General features: G+C 43.3%; 1 protein-coding gene across 9 annotated transcripts in view; it reads left to right on the top strand.

The window, feature by feature from the left end:
- arnt2 (aryl-hydrocarbon receptor nuclear translocator 2) overlaps positions 1 to 24,898 on the top strand; it is a 576,442-nt gene that overhangs the window by 268,282 nt on the left and 283,262 nt on the right. The window lies entirely within an intron of this gene.

The raw sequence follows: 24,898 nt of genomic DNA, 5'->3' as shown, positions 1-24,898 counted from the left end.
TTCCAGACCCCCACAACCCTCTGGGTGAAGACATTTCCCCTCAAATCCCTGCTACACCTTAACTTTAAATTTATGCCCCCTTGTTGTTGACCCCTCTGCTAAGGAAAATAAGCCCTTTCTATCCACTATATCTAGGCCCCTCATAATTTTATATACCTCAATGAGGTCTCCCCTCAGCCTCTTCTGTTCCAAGGAAAACAAATCCAGCCTATCCAATCTGTTCTCATAGCTAAGATTCTCCATTTCCGGCAACATCCTCTTAAATCTCTTCTGTACCCTCTCCAGTGCAATCACGTCCTTCCTGTAATGCGGTGACCAAAACTGCATGTTCTGCAATAACCTGTGGCATTCTCTACCGCAGAGAGTTGTTGATGCCAGTTCGTTGGATATATTCAAGAGGGAGTTAGATATGGCCCTTACGGCTAAAGGGATCAAGGGGTATGGAGCGAAAGCAGGAAAGGGGTATTGAGGTGAATGATCAGCCATGATCTTATTGAATGGTGGTGCAGGCTCGAATGGCCTACTCCTGCACCTATTTTCTATGTTTCTATGCAGTACTCCAGCTGTGGCCTAACCATTGTTTTATATAGTTCAAACATACCCCCCTGTTCTTATATTCTATGCATCGGCTAATAAAGGCAAGCATTCCTTATGCTTTCTTAACCACCTTATCTACCTGACCTACCTTCAGGGATCTATGGCTATGCACTCAGAGGTCCCTTTGTTCCTCTACACTTCAGTGGCCTACCATTTAATGTGTATTCCCTTGCCTTGTTAACCCTCCCAAATGCATTACCTCACACTTCTCTGGACCAGTTGATTGATATCTTCCTACAGTCTGCAGCTTTCTTCTTCATTATCAACCACACGGCCAATTTTTGTATTATCTGCAAACTTCTTAATAATACCCCCTATATTCAAGTCTAGATCATTGATGTATACCACAAAAAACAAGGGTCCTAGCATTGAGCCCTGCGGAACCCCACTGGAAACATCCTTCCAGTCACAAAAACACCCATCGACCATTATCCTTTGCTCCCTGCCTCTGAGCCAATTTTGGATCCAGCTTGCCACTTTGCCCTGGATCCCATGGGCTTTACTTTCATGACCAATCTGCCATGTGGGACTTTATCAAAAGCCTTGCTAAAATCCATATACACTACATCATACGCACTACCCTCATCGACCCTCCTTGTTGCCACCTCAAAAAATTCAATCAATTTAGTCAGACAGGTCTGGAAGAACTGGGGAGGAGATTCCCAGGGTCTGTGATCACTGGATGAAATGTCCTGGGGAAGTGGGGAGGCATTTGAAAAATAGAGATTTGAAAGTATGGTGCATGTGCAGGGCAATGGGACTAAGTGCATATCTTTCAGAGAGCAGGTACATTAGAACATAAGAAATAGGAGCAGGAGTAGGCCATACGGCCCCTCGAGCCTGCTCCGCCATTTAATATGATCGTGGCTGATCCGATCATGGACTCAGGTCCACCTCCCTGCCCACTCCCCATAACCCCTTATTCCCTTATCGTTTAAGAAACTGCCTATTTCTGTCTTAAATTTATTCAATGTCCCAGCTTCCACAGCTCTCTGAGGCAGTAAGTTTCACAGTGGGCTAAATGTCCCCCTCCTATGCTGTAACATTCTATGAATGCTGCCTTTTGTAAAAAAAAAATGCTGCACAAAGATGATAGGCAACATGAACCAATTTGGAGTTAGGTAGCTGTGTTTATCAGCCCTAGAAATGGTGTAAGGACATGTGTTTAGGAGTATTTGGCTTCAAGGGCTTTGTGGGTTGGGGGATGGTCCTGAAATTTGACAGACCTTAGGTAGGGGTCATGGAGTTTATTTGAGGTTGAAGGTTTATTTGAAAAGCTCGTTCTCCCTTTTTATTGTAGCGGGATAAATAGCTAGCACGGCTGCAAAGTTAAATATTTCTGTAAACAAATGAATGTTTTGAAATTCTTCGTAGTAACAACTCACACAAACACCTTAATCCTGTTTCTTTTTGGGGGCCTCGCCTTCTGAAGTTTAAAAAAAAATACACACTTCATAATTTTTTGCTCTGAAACTTTTCCTTGGATAACTTCTGAAATTTATCTTCTAACATGTTAATCATTTAGAAAAATAAACTGATATAATATAGCCTGTAAAAATGTCCTGCATTTTTCACTGCCCAAAATATATATTTTCTGTTGACAGTGATTAATTTGGAATTTAAATGTAAAAGAAGCCAAGGCTGTCCAATCTCTCTCTCCAGTACGGGCTTGCACTGTTTGAAGTGGAAAACAAAACATTAGGTATAACATTTTGGCTGAAAGAGCCGGTTATCACCACCTCCAGCTGCTGCTGTAGTGTCAGGAGTGAGGCAGAGATGACCAACCTCACGTGCTGGGGTTATAAAGCTCAGATTAGATGTACATCCATTCATGCTCAATGGAAAGAAAACTTGTCCCTTTATTTTTTTTAAAGCCTTGGTTAAAATTGCATTCATTTAAAGCGAAGATACCTGGTATTTGCAGAGTTTAAAGCTGGCCTTTAGCGAGTTTGTAGCATGTCGTGCCTAGATTGATCAATGTTTTATGCTCCTTTTTTAACATTTTCATGGATTTTAAACACTCCAGTGAGGAATAATGTAGAACAATGAGCTCTGTCAGATGGAATAAGTAATAAGGTTCAGCCCAAAAGACCTGCTCTGTGGCCCCCGGTAGACAAGCACCAAATTTGGATTTCCAGATGGATAAGGTTCTGCACAAGAGAATCCTAGCTAAAATAATGATCTGTGGCTTGGAGGCAGCTTCATAACATGGATAAGAAATTGTTTGAGGTCCAAGGTCGATAAATAGGACAGTTCTCAGTGTTACAAATTTGGGTCTGCAGAAGATACCTTATCTGGTTCAGTGTCGTCAGCCTGTCCGAAAAATTGGGTCTCATTGCCCTAATACTGGTTGCACATAGCATAACCCAGGGATGTAACACTAGTACCGGTTGGACCTCTCTTGACAAGGTGGATGCAGAGAGGATGTTTCCACTGACAGGGGAGACTAGAAATAGGGGGACATAATCTTAGAATAAGGGGCCGCCCAGTTAAAACTGAGATGAGGAGGAATTTCTTTGAGGGTTGTAAATCTGCGGAATTCTCTGCCTCAGAGAGCTGTGGAAGCTGGGTCATTGAATAAATTTAAGACAGAGATAGACAGTTTCTTAACCGATAATGGAATAAGGGGTTATGGGGAGCGGGCAGGGAAGTGGACCTGAGTCCATGATCGGATCAGCCATGATCGTATTAAATGGCGGAGCAGGCTCGAGGGGCCGTATGGCCTACTCTTGCTCCTATTTCTTATGTTCTTATGTTCTCTTCAGTCCGACACCCTTGGGACCTAACTAGTGCCGGAACAGAGAATTTTCCGAACCACGGGAGGTCACGGCGAGCCCAGGCTTACCGGTATGATAGCGCCCAGGCTCCTGAACGCCTCCACCATGCTCCGGCTGCAAAACTCGGGCCTCACTCTTTCTCTCCGTGCTGGTTTGCTGCTTTTTTTTTTAAAGTCGTGTCTCCAACGCCCCCCACCCCCCGCTGCCGAACCTGCACCCCCCCTCCACCGCCGGACCTGCACCCGCCGCCCCCTCATCTTTCCGGGCCACCACTCGCGCTCCAGGCAAGGGACTGATGCCGAACCACGGATGGTTCCGGATCAGAGAGTCCAGACTGGAGAGGTACAACATGCACCTCCTTGTGACATGATCCCCAAATATTCATGTCTTTTCCACAAGCACTTCTTCAAGCTGTTAGAAGGCGGACCAAGCAGCTAACTGGGTGAGATAACGTGGTATGTTCTTTATTTTGTATTACTACAGACAGGTAAGTTATACAGATTGCATTAAGTGAGCCTGATTATAACGGCTGTTCTGTATGTTCACCTTACTATGAAATCGCTAAGCTGCTTCATTTCTTAGCAAGATGAACATGCAGAACAGCCATTAGAATCTGACTCACTTAGTACAATCTGTACAACTTACCTGCATGTAATAATACAAATATAAAGAACTTGCCATGATATGGGTCATTTTACTTGACTTAAACAAGGTGGTTTTGAACTATCCTGCAGCATTTCTCAGCTCTTTGCCTCGTGTAAAAGCCCTTTCGCCATTCCTTTTAACAAGCCTCACTGCACTTATGGCCTTCCTGATCCAAAAAGCCTGTCTGTTTTCTCTCTTTTTTTTATAAATATATTCCTCTGTTCACAAACAGACCAGGATCAAATGATTGCCAACAAAATAAGTCAGCAATGTTGTTCGAGTTACCGAGACAACCTGACAATTTGCAATTTTTTTGGTCTCTGGGGAAAACAACCTCCATTTAATGTAATAACCACCTATTGTTTAGGTGTCTCCTTCCTTTAAAAAAAACAACTGACGTTAAAAGTAACTTTTTTTCCAAATTATTTATGTGGAAAAATGATTTTAAAATCCTGAAATGTGGCACATTCTTGACATGCAGAAACCACAGGAATAGAGGGGCAATATCCAAATCTGCAGATAAGCTACAAAGGTTTAGATTGAATGTGGGCAGGCCAAAGGCAGAGGAGCTGCTCGTGTATATATAAGTTACTTCTGGACATGTGAACAGCTGATGTATGCACTGTGTAAGTTTCTGTTGGGCTTGTCCAAATTTCAGCCCTGCCTGAGCTGAAATTTCCTCCAATTAAACCTTAGGAAGACTGAAGCCATTGTCTTCGGCCCCTGCCACTAACTCAGTTCCCTAGCCACTGATTGCACCCACCTCCCTGACCAATGTCCGGCTGAACCAGACTGTTCACAACCTCGGCTTTTTATTTGACCCTGAGCTGAGCTTCTGACCACATATCCTCACAAAGATTGCCGACTTGCACCTCCATAATATTGTCTGTCTCCATCTCTGCTTTCGCCCATCTACTGCTGAAACCCTCATCCATGCTTTAGTTGCCTCTAGACTTGACCATTCCAATGCTCTCCTGACCAGTTTCCCATCTTCCGCCATCCTTAAACCTGAGCTCATCCAAAACTGCTGCCCGTAAATAACTTGCACCAAGTCCCATTCACCCATCACCCCAGTTCTCGCTCACCGACATTAGCTCTCAGTCCAGCAATGCCGAGATTTAAAAAATCTTATCGTGTTCAAATTCCTCTGTGGCCTTGCCCCTCCCTTTCTCTCTAACCTCTTGCAGTCCTACAACCCTCTGAGTACTTTCTGTTCTGCCAACACTGGCTTCTGCGTCCCCCACTCTTTTGCTCCACCATTGGCAGTTGGCAGTAGAGGTTCGCAAGCGCCCTGGGATCACGTGGGCCGGCCGAACCAATGAAAGAAGGAGGATTCCCATTCATACTTATGGTGATTCCGTATGTACAGAATCACCACAAGTATGAATAGGAATACCCCCAAAAATGCACGTACACTTAAATATATATTTTTTTAATGTCATATATTTAAAATTAATCGAAATTGAATTTAATTATATATTTAAAACAAAATTTAAAAATTTTGAAAAATAAATTTACATATTTTAGAGTCTAAAAATAAATTAACTTATTTCACAAGTTTTTAAATATATAAATTGCTGAAAAAATGCATTTTTGTGTCCTTTAAAGCCCTACGCTGATTAAAACAGGCCTTACGTGTATGTAATGTGTAATGAGATAGGATTAATTAATGATCTCATAGTAAAAGATCCTCTTGGAAAGAGTGATCATAGCATATTAGAATTTCAAATTCAGTTTTAGAAACGTGGGTCTCAAACTACTGTCCTGAACTTAAATAAAGGCAATTACTGAGATATGAAGACAGAGTTGGCTAAAGTGGACTGCGAAAATAGATTAACGGGTAAGACGGTTGATAAGCAGTGGCAGACATTTAAGGAGATATTTCATAACTCTCAATAAAGATATATTCCAGTGAGAACAAAAGACTCTTAAGAAAAGGATGAACCATCTGTGGCTAACTTAGGAAGTTAGGGATGTTATCAAATTAAATACAAAGGCATACAATGTTGCGAAGATTAGTGATAGGCCAGAGGATTGGGAAATTTTTTAACCCAGCAAAGGACAACTAAAAAAAATAATAGAGAGAGAAGATAGATTATGAGGGTAAACTAACAAGAAATATAAAAAAGACAGCAAGAGCTTCTACAGGTATATAAAAAGGAAGAGAGCAGCTAAAGTAAATGTGGGTCGCTTAGAGGATGAGACTGGGGAATTAATAATGGGAAAAGGGAAATGGCAGAGACTTTGAACAAATATTTTGTATCGGTCTTCACGGTAGAAGACACTAAAAGCATCATAATAATAGATAATCAAGGGACTATAGGGAGGGAAGGAAATTAAAATAATCACTATCACTAGAGAAAAAGTACAAGGCAAATTAATGGGACGAAAGGCTGACCAGTCCCCTGGACCTGATGGGTTGTATCCTAGGGTTTTAAAAGAAGTGGCTGCAGAGATAGTAGATGCATTGGTTGTAATCTACCAAAATTCCCTGGATTCTGGCGTGGACCCAGTGGATTGGAAAACCGTAAAATTGCAAATGTAACGTCCCTATTCAAGAAAGGAGGGAGACAGAAAGCAGGAAACTATAGACCGGTTAGCCTAACATCTGTCATTGGGAAAATGCTGGAGTTCATTATTAAGGAAGTGCAAGTTGGACCTCTCTGGTCCGGCACCCTCGAGGCCAGAACATAGAATTTGCCAAACCACGGGAGGTCACGCCGAGCCCAAGCTCCTGAACGCCTCCACCATGCTCCAGCTGTGAAACTCTGACCTCGCTCTCTCTGTGTTAGTTTGCTGCTCTTTTTTTTCTAAGGTCGCGTCCCCACACCCCCCTCCGCCACTGGACGCGACCCTGCACCCGCAGCCGCCTCCGTAGCACTCACACCCGCCTCTGCCTCACCCGCCGCCTCCGCACTCGTACCCCCCCTGCCCCGCCGGACCTGCACCCCCTCTCTTCCCCTCGGGCACCGGACCCACACCCGCCGCTCACACTCCAGGTAAGGGACTGATGCCAAACATAGAAAATAGGAGCAGTAGTAGGTAATTCGGCCCTTCAAGCCTGCACTGCCATTCAATAAGATCATGGCTGACCTCCATCTCAACACCATATTCCCACTTTCTCCCCATACCCCTTGATGCCTTTTGTTTCCAGAAATCTATGTATCTCCTTCTTAAATATATTCAGTGACTTGGCCTCCACAGCCTTCTGTGGTCGAGAATTCCACAGGTTCACCACCCGCTGAGTGAAAACATTTCTTCTCATCTCAGTCCTAAATTTCCTACCCCATATTCTGAGACTGTGACCCCTCGTTCTAGACTTCCCAGCCAGGGGAAACATCCTCTCCGCATCCAGTTTATCCAACCCAGTCAGAATTTTATACGTTTCAATGAGATCCCCTCTCATTCTTCTAAACTAGTGAATACAAGCCTAGTCGACTCAATCTCTCCTCATAAGACTGTCCTGGTTCCGGATCAGAGCGTCCAGGACTAGAGAGGTACAACCTGTAGTAGCAGGACATTTAGTAAATCATAATACACTCAAGCAGAGTCAACATGGTTTTATAAAAGGGAAATCTTGTTTGACAAATTTGCTGAAGTTCTTTGAGGATGTAACGAGCAGGGTGGATAAGGGGGAACCAGTGGATGTGGTGTATTTGGATTTCCAGAAGGCATTCGATAAGGTGCCACATAAAAGCTTACTGCACAGCGTAAGAGCTCACGGGGTTGGGGGTAATATATTAGCATGGATAGAGAATTGGCTCACTAACAGAAAACTGAGAGTCAGGATAAATGGGTCATTTTCAGGTTGGCAAACTGTAACTAGTAAGGTGCCACAGGGATCAGTGCTCAGGCCTCAACTATTTACAATCTATATTAATGACTTGGATGAAGGGACCGAGTGTAATGTAGCCAAATTTGCTGATGATACAAAGATAGGTGGGAAAGCAAGTTGTGAAGAGGACGCAAAGAATCTGCAAAGGGATATAGATAGGTTAAGTAATTGGGAAAAAAATTGGCAGGTGGAGTATAATGTGGGAAAATGTGAGGTTATCCACTTTGGTAGGAAGAATAAAAAAGCAAATTATTAGTTAAATGAGAGATACTACAAAATGCTGCGGTAGAGGGGGATCTGGGGGTCCTTGTACATGAAGCACAATAAGTTAGTATGCAGGTACAGCAAGTAATCAGGAAGGCAAATGGAATGTTGGCCTTTATTGCAAGGGGGATAGAGTATAAAAGCAGAGAAGTCCTGCTACAACTGTACAGGGTATTGGTGAGACCACACCTGGAGTACTGTGTACAGTTTTGGTCTCCTTATTTAAGGAGGGATATATTTGCTTTGGAGGCAGTTCAGAGAAGGTTCACTAGGCTGATTCCTGAGATGAAGAGGTTGTCTTAAGGTTGAGCAGGTTGGGCCTATACTCATTGGAGTTTAGAAGACTGAGAGGTGATCTTATTGAAATGTATAACATTCTGAGGGGGCTTGACAGGGTAGATGCAGAGAGAATGTTTCCCCTCATGGGGGAATCTAGAACTAGGGGGCATCTTTTCAGAATAAGGGGTCACACATTTAAAACGGAGATGAGGAGGACATTCTTCTCTGAGGGTCATGAATCTTTGGCATTCTGTACCCCAGAGAGCTGTGGAAGCTTTGTCATTGAATATATTTGAGGTGGAGATAGACAGATTTTTGAATGAGAGGGGAGTCAAGGGTTATGGGGAGCGGACAGGAAAGTGGAGGCCAAGATCAGATCAGCCATGTTATTGAGTGGTGGAGCAGGCTTAAGGGGCCAAATGGCCTTCTCCTGCTCCTATTTCTTATGTTCTTTTTTAACAGGCGTAAGAATTTCATGGGCAGAAGATGGGGAAATAGAAAGAAAGACTTGGATTTATATACGCCTTTCATGACTGCCGGACATCTCGAAGCGCTTTACAGCTAATAAAGTACTTTTGGAGTGTAGTCACTGTTGTAATAACCCAACTCACTGCCCGCAGAGGACCATTTCCAGGGTATGAGTGCAAATCTTGACGTATCGCAAGTTCCGGGTTTTAGCACATGCCTAAACCCAAACTTGTGCGGCCCCTACGGGCAAGTGCGCACCTCGTACACACCCCTCATACGCAAATCACGTCCCATTATGTTTACCAATACATTCACAATTCAGCAACAAGTGCAAACTTGTTCACTTAAGCTCCTGAAAAAGTCCCTCAATCTTCCCAATGATAAATAAGTGAAAACGAAGCGCATGGAGCGATTCCAGCGGTGAGGGGAGATCAAACTGCAAACAGAATACCTAGGATTCTAAAAAAAAATTACATATTTATTTTCTATAGTTCGTTCTTCACCTTTTATACAGCGACATAATTCAATTTCGGCAACCAAACCAGGACTGATAATGAACCTGTAGAGATTTTTCTGACATATTTCTATCTGTTTAAATAATTAAGCAGATTTTCCAAATTCCAAGATTAGGATTGGAATGTATTCATTGAAATAGTAGAACTATGAAGTGCTTGGCAAGTCTTTCAATGATGATGTCCAGAAAGTACTTTGTGTTGGAACAAAAATGTTAGTTATAAGCAACCATTGACCCAGAAGTTTAATATAAGTAGCAATATGATTGATTAAGTGTTGCTGATTATGATGTTAAATTGGAACGTGCAAATCCATCTCCAGTAAATCAGGATGATTTGAGTTTGGAGAGACTGGTGGTGGATGCTAATGAAAATCGGTGACACTTTTGCATGGTCTGACTTCCTTTGCTTGAACAGTGGGTGAGATTGTCTAAATTTAACGATGGTACTAAATATACATAATGCTGTAGCTGAACCCTATAATAGGCCATCTGGCATTGAGGTTCACTTGCATGGAATTATTATACGATGGTGTAACAGATGTCTGCCACACATGTTGCCCTTTGTAGGAATTCTTAGCACAATAATTGTAATTTCAGTTTCGGTCAGTCCACGAGTGATATACCAGCCAATTGCGACGTGTCTGCTGCAGTGCGTTGTTTTACAACTCGCTGTTTTGTAAGTAATGGGGCTGTCAAGTGCTTTCAAAAATTAATCGTGATTAATCTCTTTATTAAAAATTTCAATCTCATGTAATCTTGGTTTTAATCGTGTATTTAATTGATACAATTATTGCATTCACATTCACATTTGTTTGTTTAATTATGTTGTTAATACACGGAATTATATAGAAAAACTCAAACTGAACTATTTATTGTAAAGGTTATCTCTGCGATGCTGGAACTCAGTGGATACAATTAACCATCGTTCTATCCAATGAGTCGCCAGAAAGTTAAAAAAATAAATAAACCTCCCATTCACAAGCCCTTCACCTTTAGTGCTTCACTCCATAGTGCTTTACTTTATCTTTATCTTATTTTTCTTTTGAATGTTTTCTGTTGAATATTGATCCACGTTAATGACAATTTCTTTTGTCCTATTTTCTACTTTTATTTTTAGCTCTTCCCTTTTTTAAAATAAGGATGGCCCTCTGTTCTGCTTTATGTCCAGCCTCTCTCATCCACCGAACCCAACCTAGCATCTTTCTACCTGACTACCCAACCTGGAATGACATCTAACATTTATTGTTATCTCACTGTCCCATTGTTCTATCCCACTTAATCACTGGAAAAATTCTGCTTTTATCTACTCTGTTCCATCCCTTCATAATGTTAAAGACTTCTATCAAATCACCCCCTTAATCTCGCCTGTTCTAATGAAACAGCCCCAACTGTTCAAATTTTTCTTTGCATTTATAGTTCCTCATGTCGGGCAGCATCCCAGTCAATCTATGTTGTACCCTCTGCATTGCCTCAACATCCTTCCAATAGTGTGGAGTCCAAAACGGTAAACCGTATTCCAGCTATGGTCTTACTTTTATATAGATTCACCATTACATCTCGACTTTTATATTCTGCCCCTGCTGCCACAAAATCCAATATTCCATGAGCTTTGTTATGGCCTTATCCACTTGAGGTACTGCTCTGAATGTCCTGTGAACCTGAGCCCCCAAATCTCACTCTTCCACTTTCCCCATTCAAAGTATCATTATTATTTTTCATCAAAATATTTCATTTCACATTTACTGACACTGTAATATTCCCTGCTAGTTTATCAATATCTCCTTTAAGGTTCCTTTTGTCCTCAGTTATTTACTATGCCTCATATTTTCGAATCATCAAATTCAGACCCCAGTCCCTCTAGCCATGTGTCCAAAGTGTCTCCAGTCTTTCTTCATAACTCCATCCTTTCAGACCACGCGTCAGCCTCGTGGCACTTCTCTGCACTGCATCCAGGGCCTGACTGTTTCTCTTGTACTTTGTTGCTCATCACAGGATACAGTATTAAGCAGTGAGCTGCCAGAACACTACAGCTTCAACATTCTAATTGTTTTACTAATTGGTTCTCCATCGTGACTGGACATTTCAACCCCTTGGTCTACCAACTCAGCTAGATCTCTTTCAGCTTCACACTTAACTTGTTAACACCATTTAGAGAGTACCTATATAACCTATTTTTCTTCCAGTGTGCAGTATTTTAACCTTATCCATGTTGACTTTCACATGCCATTGTTCTTCTTGCCTACCCATTTAGTTCTAGCTCAGTTTGTACATTGCAGCTACTTCATTAATTGCCCCACTTTCTAGAATTGTAGAATATATATTTCCTCATTCTTCCTCTCGAAATGGATCACTTCACAATTCTCTATTAAATTGTAGTTGCCATGTGTCTGCCCATTTCACCGTTCTGTCTGTGTCATCATGAAGTTTGCTTTTATCCTCCTCACTGTTTAACTGCAAACTTTGAAATTATGCCCCCTATATCATCTATGGCTCAATTTTCCCCAAAGCATTTTTTTGACGTGCTTGAAGAGTTACACCCGATTTTTGGGGGCCTAAGTACGCGAGAAAAAAAATATTCTAAGTTTCCCCATTGGATTTCTTCATTTTGACGTGACATGACCTGACCTTTAGTTTTGGGAGTGGAGCCTTGATCTGTGCCAAAAAGATCAGGCTGCCATGGTAGCCAGGGACACAATGCGAGCTGAGGCTGCAAAATGAAGCATACAGCCAGCTCATAGCAGCAACTTACCAACCCCGCCCGAAGGGCTTGCCGTCCCCAATTTCCCGGTCCGGTCCCATTCTCTGTCCCCGGTATCTCGAATATTTTCTCTCTCTTTTTCTTCCCCCTCCCCCCTCCCCCACCTCCCCCCCCCCCCCCCTGCTGCAAATCACTGGGGAAAATTGAGCCCTATAGTGACTATCTGAATTCAAGTGATTGATGCAAATTAGAAACAGAAGGGGTTTGAGCACTGATATTTGGGGCATTCTATTGCATGCTTTCCACCACCAACATCATTCTCCTAACAAGTACCTACTGTTTTCTTTGCTGCAGCCAATTTCTAATCCATCTCTAGGTTTTATTTGAATTCACTAAGTTGTCACAGGCTTTCACACATAACTTTGACAGTTGCTTTCCATGGTCCAATTGGGCAATGCTTCCTGAAAAAACATCACCGCACACAGGTTGGCTCCCCATGATTCCATTATTTTACCAATTCATTGATGTAAGACTCCTGGGTCTATAGTTGCCTTGGTCCGTTTTAATCTTTACCTGTGGGTTTCTTTAAATACTCTTTGTCTGGCGGTTGTGACGATGGAAATACATTAGGGTGGGGATATGATGTATTCTTGCAGAATATGGGTGGTAAAACCAAGGAAAATTAGGCCTCAAAATGATTTTAGATGCTGGTATTGCGACCTCACAGACTGCTACTTACCTGTTGCTGCTCAGTACAGTTGTAATTATGTTGGCCTTTTTCACAGAACTATAGAAGAGGTTGTATTGTGCTACCATTTTTCTCAGTAATTGAAATTTCTAATGTCCAAAATCAGATTGATGTAGCATAAATCCATAAGTATCTTATTTTGCAATTACATTAATGTAACTACAAAATGGTCTTTTATATCTTTCAATATAGCCTTCAAGTTTTTACTTGAATTGTTCCTGCAATTCTTTGCTGTAGTCTAAGCACATGCACAGCTAGAAGTTTATCCTCATGCTGACATGTAGTGACTTTGAATGATTATGAAATTTGCTGAGAAATAAATTGTTAAATAGCTGTTGGTTGTCTGACTATTTGTCAAGTGAAGAAAGTTGAAATAATTCTTAACCATTTTCTATTTGAAAGTTTAAGTAGGTAAGATGATTAATTGTAAGCATACAGGGCCCAAATTTCCCCAGCCACTTAGAGCGGCGTAGTTAGCCGTGGTACGCCAACTTCGTGGGGGGGGAAAAACGCGCCGAAAACTTACCGGGATAATTTGGCCGTTCCTGGATCCATGTGGTCCCGTGGCGTGGCGCTGAGAAACCTGCGGGGAGGCGGAGCTTGGGCCGTGCTTGCTCAGCGCAAACGGCAGGGGAGCGGGGCTTGGGTCCAGCTTGTCCTCGAGTGCCGGCAGGGAGACGCATGATCGTTAAAGCGTTCGCGCATGCGCAATGGGGCAGGAACCTTGGCAATCGGCCATATAAAGGGAGAGCGTCCTCAGTGCCTCAGCAGCATTGGTAGTGGGCCATATTAGAAGGCAAGGTGTGAATAGTGATTTTTGAGTGGCTGAGGGAGTAAAGGAGTGGTGCATAGATGCATGAAAGGTGAGAACTGTGTGTTTTCAAGATCACCTGAGTGTAAATCCAATACACCAATGACACAAGAGCGTGCAATAAGGACGAAGAATATCTTGCACGAGGGGGTGGAGAAACTGGTCACTGTCATTGAGAACAGATGGCAGGAGCTGGATATAAGTAAGAGTCGGCCCACAAAAATGTCACCCAAAGAACCGAGGAGACGCTGGAACCTAGTTGCAAAAGAATTCTCTGCAGGGGTGAATACTGCAAGAACTGGAAGCCAGTGTAAAAAGAAATGGCAGGACATTGGTCAAGTAGTGAGTGTAAGTATTATCTTGATTTTTAACTGGAATTGCAATTGTTACTGTGACCATCTGTATATGTCCCACCCATCAGAAGCTCACCATGTGGCAAAAATTATATTTTCATCTTTGCAGAAGAAATTGACCCATAACAAAAGGGAAAGAATTAGAACAGGAGGAGGGCCGCCAAATCTGCACCAACTATCACCCCTGGAACAGAGGGTCGCTGCCTTGCTGAGTCGCACCAGCAGAAAAAGAATCAGCTCTGCACAAGCTGGGCCCACAGGCGAGGGTGAGGGTCTGTTTGGCGCAGCAGGCTCGAGGGGCTAGATGGCCTACTCCTGTTCCTAATTCTTATGTCAATCATGAAAATGCATCGTCACCCTTCAAATCAACCTGCTGATTGGCCTGCTACGCGTGAGGCAACTCATTCCACCCATCCTGCCCCTCCCGTGTTGCTAACCATTTGACTGGTCTGTTGTATTTTGCAGAACAAGAAGATAATCCTGAAGATCCAGATACATGCGCTCCAGACCAAGACCAAGGGGGAGGAGGAGTCCATGGAAATGTGTTCATGGAAGAATGCTGATCGTGATATGGATCAGTACATAGTCCAGGGCATCACACTGCCAGAAACCTCTATGAGCTCTGCCACGACATTTCTTGGTTTCACATCTTCCAAGGCTGTGGGTCCCAGTGGCGGTGCTGAAATGCAGGTTGGAATACCCATGGCCCCACCATCCCAGCCTGCACCTCGCACTGGAGGGGTGCCGATAGGCAGACCCACTGCGAGGGGAAGAGAAGCCGACCAGTCTCTCCTGAAATGCCGCCTTCATCAGATGTGCATCAGGTTATGTCATTGGGTGAAGAGACCAATGCCCTCACCCAATCACTCGTGGCCACAGTCAGTGGGGTGCGTGATGAGGTTGCGACACTATCAGCACCGAGATGGGAACTGAGGGCGGGCATGTCAGAGGGAATGCAAACGATGGTAGAAGCCATGAGGGAGCTAGCTGCTGCAATAAGGGCACACAGGCCGGACAATCAAGTGCCACTCCCACTGTAATCCCCGCACCAGCCTCTGTTGAAACCCAAGCTGGGCCCCCAACCCCTCCCACCACCATCACCACCCCTATGAGGAAGTGCACATTCCCAGATATGTGGGTGAGAGATGGGTGCAGCTGTTCTTGTTGTTATTGAAGTGCATTGTAAACTTTCTAATAAAAGATATTTTGCATTAAGACTGAATCATGTTCCATTACCACCAACAACATTTAGGAACAACTATAAAAAAAAAACATCCCTCACCCCTACAGTCATGCGTGCCTGCTGCCCCTAGCCGAAGGGCTAGCCGGTGCGTTCTGCAGTCGGCAAGGCAATGCTGCTCTATTTTCAGCAGCTGATTTATCTTTCCTTTATTTTTGATGATGTTGTGAAGATGTTGTGAAGATGTTTAGTGCTTTAGAATCCTCTAACTCACCACTTTCCACCCCCCGTCCCGCCCCCATCTCTGGCTACCTGCGCTGATTTCTTAAATGTAGGTAAGGTTTTTCTGTGCCTACAAAAGTGGCCACATACACTGGCCTAAGTTAGTTTGGAATAACTTTTAGCAGGCCAAATTTTCTTCTAGAGAAAAAAAAAACGAAACTAAAAAAAACCTAACTAATTGACTTACACTGGAGCAAGTTAAATGGGGGAAATTTGCAATTTTTAAGTTACTCCAAAAAAAGCTACTTGCTCCAAAAAAAGCGGGCCAACTCCTGGGGAAATTTGAGCCCATTAAAACTAAATTTCCAACTGAAATATTAACCACGAGTGTTGAAATTCAGGCTGCTGGACATATCCGTTTATACGCAACCTAAGTCAGAAGTGTCAGCTCCTGAGGCCTACTCAGTTACAAAAAAACCCTTCTTCTTTCACCTTGAGCAATACTATGGGAGATTGACTGATGCATACTGAATTTGTCAGTTCAGTGTTATATCATCTCTAGAAATGGTATGGGCTGGATACGTAATTGTTAATTTTTTTATGCTTTGATATTAGAAGGAAATTATTGTGGGTGTCTGGCTTGTTAAATATCTATATTTATGTCATACAGTTCAAAAAAGACAGATTGATTTGCATTTATTTGGTGCCTTTCACTACCTTGGGATGTCCCAAAGCACTTTACAGCCAATGAAGTACTTTTGAAGTATCATCACTGTTGTAATGTAGGAAACATGGTGTCCAATTTGCACAGCAAGTTCCCACAAACAGCAATGCAATAAATGACCAGATAATTTGTCTTTGGTGACATTGGTTGAGGGATAAATATTGGCTAGGACACTGGGAAAAATTCCCCTGCTCTTTTTGAATACTGCCGTGGGATCTTTTACGTCCACCTGAGAGGGCATCCGGAGCATCGCTTTAATAGCTCATCTGAAAGCCAGCACCTCCGACAGTGCAGCACTCCTTCAGCACTGTACTACATGGTCAGCCTTCATTATGGGCTTAAGCCTCTGGAGTGGGATGTGAACACACAACTGTCTAGAAGTTCAGAACGTTTGATCCTGATGCAGGGAGATAACTAAAGTGGATATGTCTTTGTAGAGAATAAAAATCCTGATGCACAAGTACAATGTTCAAGGTGTCCAAAATTGCTGCTGTGTAAATCATTTATCATCTCCGTGAGAGCAGACTATATAATGTATCTCTTCCACTCTGTCATGTTCTCATTGACCAGCTGTGCCTCATCTCATTGTGTCGTTTCACCCACTTCCTCAGATTGGCAGTTCACATTCCATCTGGGACTGCTTTAAACTAGCCCATGTAGTTGTACTGCATTTGCACCCCCGATCATGGAACCTCATTTTTTGCTGACGAGGGTCCAAACTTTTTCCAGGCGGTATCAGGACCGCCCCGCTGCCAATACCGCCCCGAAATCTCAAAGTCCGAAAATCCAGCCCTCAGTCTTTGAGTATATTCAAGACAGAGATTGATAGATTTTTAGATATTAAGGGATATGGGGGTAGTGCAGGAAAGTGGAGTTGAGTTAGAAGATCAGTCATGATCTCATTGAATGGCCTACTCCTGCTCCTAATTCTTATGTTCTTCTTTAATTAAAATCAAATCAAAGATAAACCGCTACTCCGGTGACATGATTTGACTTCATACACACATAATTTATCTTGCTCAGTATTGCTTGCTTAAAGCTTTGTCTGTGTGCCCATCCTATTTGATGCTGGTTTGTAAGATTATTGATCGCACATAACTATTTGCAAAAGTGTGTGTGCTTTTATTTTTGCTTTGTTCACTAAGTGTACTTGCTTAATAGCTATGCTTAGTAATGATTTAATTTCATCTTTTTAAGCTTAAAATATAGAATTAGGTTCCTAAATTGCTGATGTGTCTCAGTGGACAGCACACTTGCCTTTCTCAGATGTTTGTGGGTTCAAGTTCCACTCCAGACACTTGAGCACACAAATCTAGGCTGACACTCCAGTGCAGTACTGAGGGTGCGCGCTGCTCTGTCGGAGGTGCTGTCTTTTGGATGAGACGTTAAACCAAGGCCCCATCTGCTCTCTCAGGTGGTCATAAAAGATCCCGTGGCACTATTTTGAAAAAGAGTAGGGGAGTTATTCCCAATGTCTTGGCTAATAGTTATCCCTCAATCAGCATAACAGAAACAGATTATCTGGTCATTATCGTATTGCTGTTCGTGGGAGCTTGCTGTGCGCAAGTTGGCTGCCGCGTTTTCCAAATTACAACAGTGACTACACTCCAAAAGTACTTCATTGGCTGTAAAGCACTTTGAGACGTCCGGTGGTCGTGAAAGGTGCTATATAAATCCAAGTCTTTTTAAGCAGTTAGTATGAAAATCTCATATTCTTGAGCTGCATTTTGCATTATGTCTATCTGTGTTTTCAATCCCTAGTTCATTCTGTTGAGATGAATAATCAGTGTACTAGTGTTTTCAGATTGAAATATGTTAAACTACATATAGGAAGCCACAGAGTTAAATCATATTTCTAGTTCTCCTCATACGATCTCTCTTGGCTCACCACAAGTATTATACTCTGCATCACTGGAAAAATGCTTTAACAATTCACAGGTTTTTTAAATATCCTCTTACTTTTTAAAGGAATGTATTTCTCTCAGTCGTTGGAACCAAAAGCAGTAAAGAATGTTGGCTAATTAAACTCAGCTGAGAGATGTTTAGTTTGGTAGTCTGTTTGTGGAGCCATGGCCAGAATGGAATAATAATCTTTACATCAGAGTTTATTTAAAGATCTTGGTACTCATGGATTACTTTTTCTGATCCACAATTTAAAAAAAATTCTTGTCATTTAAGAAAAGTATTTAAATTTCCCTAATTGGCTTTGATCAGAAATGAGATAAACATTACAATTAAATGCTCAGGGGGCATAGTTTTATCCACCTGACAATGTGAATATTTTGAAAATATTGCACTGATACTTGGTTCATGTATAAGGAGATTAGAAACTTTGAAATTGCTATACTTGAAACTAGAGTAATTTTTAAATGAGAGGACCAACGTCAATGTTTGTATGACAATTTCTGTTGAAAAAGCAACAACAAGTTGCATTTATGTAGCATCTTTAATGTAGAAAAGTGTCCCAAGGAGCTTCACAGGAGCACATTCAGACAAAGATTGACACCGAGCCAAGGAGATATTAGGACGGGTGAATAAAAAATTGGTCAAAGAGGTACGTTTTAAGGACCGTCCTGAAGGAGGAGAGAGAAATGAAGAGATTTAGGGAGGGGATTCCAGAGCTTGGGTCTTGGTAGTGCAAGGCAAGGCTGCCAATGATGGGATGAAGGAAGTGGAAGATGCACAACAGGCCAAAGTTGGAGAAGTGCAGAGTTGCCTGAGGGTTGCAGGACTAAAATTGCTGATTGAATTCAATGTATAATCAACTTCCCTTAAGGCACTGTAGCTCTGGCAGTGTAGGCTTTTCCACTCCTTGTGCTCAATTTCCCCAGGTCATTTGCGCCGTTTTCTTTGGCGCGTGCCATTTTTTTTTGGCATATTTATTTTTTTCCAAGTTTTCCCCCTGCGATCTGCGCCGGCGTACCTAACTTAGTTATGATTTTTTTTAGGCCAGTGTTTTTTGACGTCATGTTCCTTCATGTCTTGCGCCAGTTTTTATAATTTTTCGCAGTTTTACCAACATTTTTTCCCCCTAGGTCGGCATATCTGGTCACTCCCGAAAAACCTTCTGGGCACTTAAGAAAACCATTGCATATTGAGAAATCGGTGCTTGAAGACACTATTTTTTTTAAATCGAAGATTTTGGAGGGAGTCAAGAAAACTGTAAAAATCAGTAATAAAGTTCAACTTTTTTTTTACCTGTCAACGTAGTAAATGGAAATTTGTTGGATTTCCCATTTTTTTTACTCACTCACACGCCACCACCAATCATCTTGAAGCAGGGCTGGAGGGTTGTAACTTTGTCCGGCAGAATCGGCCCCCGTGCCCGGACATGGGCTCGGGGCTCCGCTAGAAAACAAGCAGGGGAGGGGGGGGGGGGGGGGGGCAGGAGGGAGAAGAGGAGAGAGAGAGTGAGGTGCAGATCGGAAGGCTCTGAGCCCAGGGAGCGAGGTGCCAATCGGAAGGCTTCTGAAGATTGCAATGTGGTGGGGGGGTGGGGGGGGAGAAGTCACAACACTGCAGTTAGTTAAGGGGGGGGAGGGGGAAGAGGAGAAGTCACAAGACCTTGGATGTGGTCCATCCATACACACCTTCGGGAGAGAAAAAACTGTGAACCTGTCCTGCCTATGTTCCTGCCATTTTGAGCTTCTTTCAAAGGTTAAATTTAAGTATGGGGGCAATACTGACAGTGCCATGCCTTGTGCGAGCCTTCTGCATTATGGTGCTACGAAGGAGATAATTTTCGACGTCATCGCATCAGGAACATCAGAGCACATAGGGTGCTGGGCAGGAGGCCTTACCCACCTCGGGTATATCGAGCCAGGCGTTCGTACCTCCACCTGAGTGATGCAGACTGTCAGAAGGCTGTGTTTCCGCAAAGAAGTTGTAAGTAAGATCTGAGAGTTGGTGAAAGCAGACCTGCAACCTCGAAGCATCAGGAGGACTGCTTTGTCAGTTGAAGTGAAGGTTAAGCTGCACTTTCATTCTATGCCTCCAAGCTGGGGATGTGTGCACCATCTCTCAACATGCAACACATATCTGCATTTGGCAGGTGACTGCTGCACTATATGTCCAGAGGAATGACTACATAAAGTTCCTCATGCAATCCAGGACAGGACTGTGGGATTCTCCAGGATTGCTGGCTTCCCAAAGGTAGAGGGCTACATTGATTGTACCCACATCGTCTTGCGAGCACCTTTTGGAGGATTCCGAGATGTATAGGAACAGAAAAGGCTTGCACTCCATTAATGTGCAGCTCGTGTGTGATGACATTCATCGCATCATGTCAGTTGATGCGAGATACCCTGGAAGCACCTATGATGCATTTATCCTATGCTACAGCATTATATCTGCCATGCTTCAGCAGCAGCCTGGGCAGAGCTGGCTACTGGGAGACAAAGGATACGGCCTCGCCACCTGGCTCATGACGCTCCTACGCGTAACCCAGATGGAAGCTGACCGGGAATACAACATGTCATACATTGCGACGCGCAGCATCATAGAGAGGACCATTGGCATCTTGAAACAGCGTTTCTGATGCCTGGACCATTCCGGAGGCTACTTACTGTACTCCCCTGAGATTGTCGGTCAGTTCACTGTTGTGTGCTGCATGCTGAATAACTTAGCCATCATGTGGCAGCAGCACCTGGTAGTGGAAGACCCACCTGAGGTGAGAGTGGCTGATAATGATGAGGAAGATGCAGATGAGGATGAGGAAGCCATGCAAATGCCTGAGGCCGGAGCACGACGGCGGAGGAAGGAGGGCCATCGTGCCCCTTAACGATTACTCGAGCCTTGCGCCAGCAGCTCATCCGTGAACACTTTGCTGATGCCTGAGGGCTCAGCGACAACTACTCCACATGGACGTGTTTATTGTTTGGAGCTGTTCCGTAATGTTGTGTTGTGTTAATGGAACAAATGATGGAAATGATTCAGTTTTAATGTAAAATATATTTTATTCAAAAGTTTAACACAGTTCTGTACTTTAATAAAATTATTCTTGTATCAAACTTTACTTTTAGATCACTTACAAACTTTTAAACTTGTACATTTACATAACTTACAAAAAACTTTTAATTTGAGATCAATTACAACAGTAACAACAATAATAACAGCAAAGAAAGGCTGCACCCACCCATCTCTCCTCCACCTTATTCTGAGACCACTCGCTGCGCTTGATCTTAGACACTCCGCCACCCCTGCCCGCAGGCGGTGGCGCAGTGTTTCTGGGCTTGGTACCAAGCTTATTCTTTCTAACATCTCCATACTGTGCACCTGTTGCGGGCGGGATGTGGGGGGCGGGGCGTCAGCAGCAGGCGGCAAATTGGAGGGCCCAGGCAGCAAGCTGGAGGGCCCGGCTTTGGGCTCTTCAGAGGCTGGTGTGGAGATTGGAGTGGGAGTGACAGTTGACTCTGTCAATGGGCGCGGGGTCTGGGCGTGTTCCTTTATTGCAGAGCTAACTCCAACATGCCATCCCTCATGCGCCCTGACAATGTCTCAGCGACCTGCAACATTCCCTCCCTCATGTTGAGCAAAACTGTCTGAACTACCTGTTACATTCCCTCCCTCATGGTCAGTGATAGTGTTTGCACTACCTCCTTGATGTTCACTGAGCACATCAGCTACCTCTGACATTCCCTCCCTCATGGCCACTATTCCCTCACTGATGGTCCCGGACATCGTTCCCATTTCTCGTATCATTGCTGTTACTTCTCCCGACAGTCCCGCTACCACATCACTCACCCCACTGATGGCGACCAGGAGTGATCAGGTAAGGTCAGTGCTCTCCGCACTCAATGACATCATCTGAACCACATCTGTTAGATCCTGCACCTCAGGAGAGCGTGGTTGAGCTCTCCTTCCCCTCCTCCCCACGAGTGTGGCTTGTACCCCACCACCCCCGCAACCTTGGAAGGTAGGAAACCATGGAGTCTCTCACCAGCACTCAAACCACTAGTCACCGAAGGGGCTGGCACTGCAATGAGCGGCACCTCCTCCAAAGTCAGTAAAACAGTGGGAGCTTCATCCAGCTCCATCCCCCTCCCCCCCATGTTCTTGGTCTGGAGGGTTGGATTGGAAGACGTTCTCCTCTTCAGGCTCGTCCGCGTCTGAAGCTTCTTTTGCATTGTCGGGGTTGGCCTCACGTTTTGCAAAATATAACTGAACAGTCAAATGGTTAGCAGCAGAGGAGGGAGCAGGGTGGGTGACATGAGTAAGCTCACACAATGCAGGCCAGGCAGCAGGCTGATTAGAAGGACCACAATGATTTTGCAGGACTTACCCTCTCCCTCAAGTGTGGGCCCAACTTGTGCAGTGGTGATTGCTTTTCTCCAGGCAGGACCCATCAAAGCAGCGACCCTCTCCCAAGGATGTCAGTGGCTGCAGATTTGCCGGGCCTCCTCCTGTTCGATTTCTTTCCATTTTATTATGTGCCACCTTTCTCTGCAAAGATGAAAACCTAACTTTTTTAAGAGGGTGTCTTTCTGCTGGGTGGGACATATACAGCTGGTCACGCTTACAATTGCAATTCCATTGAATAAATGAAAATATCACTTACACTAACTACTTGAGCAAGGTCCTGCCACTTTTTACAATAGCCTCCAGATCTCTTGGTGGTCACCATTGCGCAGTAATCTTCTGCAACTTGGTTCCAGCGTTTCTTCATTTCTTTGGGTGGAACTTTTATGTGACCTCTGCTGGTGTCCAGCTCCTGCCATCTGTTCTCAATCACAGTAACTAGTGCCTCCACTTCTTCCTGTAAGAAATTCTTGGTCCTTCACCGTGTTGCATCGTGTACAGCTGCAGCTGCGATTTTTCCAATGCTGTCTCACAGTACTCCTTCTCACACACACACAACTGGTTCTTTAAAAATGGCCAGTTGCTAACTCGGAGCTGTAGTGCGCATGCGCGTCCATTGCAACAATGTCAGAAACATAACTTTTTTTTCCCGTGCATGAGCAGAAGGTGCAGCATCGTTTTTTGGCGCAGACAGCAGGCTCCACCCCCCCGAGGCAACTGGACACGCTGCACAATGCCAAATTCGAATTATAGATTGGGAAAACTTCGGCAAATTATTTCCAGCCTAGAAAAACGGGCATAACTCTGGCATTTTGCCAGAAAACGGGCTTCGGGAAAATTGAGCCCCTTATTTTATCGATTAATAATTTTGGACCTATAATAAACTTCACCATTTTCACAGAACAAATTGCATATATCACTTCTTATTTAACATATACTATGAACTCTGCATCTGCAATCCAGAAAAATAAATTTTAAGTTATAATGTGAAATTGTTAACATTTTGTAAAAATTGTTGTGATTAATTGTTAACATTTCTTTTTAATTTGTTTTGCTTTAAAAAGAGACTTAAAACCATTCGAGAAATTGTGCAGAATATTTTTGCAAATGTTTCACTGATTTCTTCACAATTGAATACCGCTGGGAAGTAACCTGATAAACAAGATATTGTAATGGGTATTCACTTGTGTAATGGCTCCTAAATTGAAGGCACATGGCCCACTAATATAAATGCATGTTGTACATTATTTCTGATTGGTTTTAGGTCTGGAATGTTTTGCTATTTAAATGCACTTACTACAGTGATGTTCAGAAGCGGCTGGCTAGCTTTTTTTGATTCATCCTGTGGAGCCTGTTCGTTCCCTTTATCATTGCGTTTGTGAGCAAATGTGAATTCAGCATCTTCAAGCTGTTAAAAGCTTCTGGCCTGGAGGGCTGAAAAAAAACTGCTTCCTAATTGGTGGATTTTGACCAGTTAGGCAGCAGTCTTTGTGCCTCTTCTGCGAGTGCAATTTTAACCTCTTGTGCTTCCCATGCCAAACGTCCTTCTGCCTTTCCCATAGGAAATGTCCTTTTGAAGTGGCAACTATGTTGACGATAATAGATTCTTTCTCCAAACATCTCAAATTTTTCATTTTCATCCTCGTGTTTAAATCCCTCAGGGCCTCATCTCTCTCTCCCTCTCCCTGCATCTCTATCAGATCTTTCAGCCCTACAACGTTCCCCTCCCCCAAACTCTCAGCCCTTATGCATTCCCCCCCTAGCTTCGCACCGCCATTGGTGCCTGTGCCTTCAGCTGCATAGACTTCACACTCTCTGAATCCCTCTATAATTCCCTCTATAAATCCCTCTACTCCCTCTCCTCGTTGAAGACTCCTGCTCCTATTTCTTGTACAAGACCCTCCTTAATATCCAATTCTTTGACCAAGCTTTTGGTCTCATCTCAAAAATATTCTTTGGCTTATGTTATATTTTTTGGATCAAGCCTCTGTGGGACATTTTTCTGCATTAAAGGTGCTAAATAAATGCAAGTTGTTTTATGAATATGAAAGTTTATTCAATTAGGTGCAGATTTGGCAACAAAATATTTGCGTAATTACAAGCACGATGACTGCAATGTGATGGACAAAGCACATACTAGATGCAACTTTTAATTTTCTTTTTTTATAAATATACATATTTAAATAATAATGTGCATTTTACAAAATAATATAATTCTTCCATTTATTTTTCCTGCATTCGATGATGAATTGTGATTGTCATACATTGGGTGATCACTGTCCCGTCACAGGTACACCTTGTAAGAACCATGTGATCTCTTACTGCTGTATGCCAGCACTCCTCGTATACTTGTTTACTGCAGGCAGTTGGATGTAGGTTGCCTGCCGTTAATCTAATCCATCACATTTTGCAGCTCTATTTGGCAAACATAATATGACCATGAAAGGGTGTATGACATCCCCATGAATTCTATAGACTGGAAAGTT

Source organism: Pristiophorus japonicus, chromosome 17, assembly GCF_044704955.1.
Source record: "Pristiophorus japonicus isolate sPriJap1 chromosome 17, sPriJap1.hap1, whole genome shotgun sequence".
Taxonomy (NCBI): Eukaryota; Metazoa; Chordata; class Chondrichthyes; family Pristiophoridae; genus Pristiophorus; species Pristiophorus japonicus.
The sequence above is the reverse complement of the archived record's forward strand: the minus strand, read 5'-3'. Positions and strand labels throughout refer to the sequence as shown.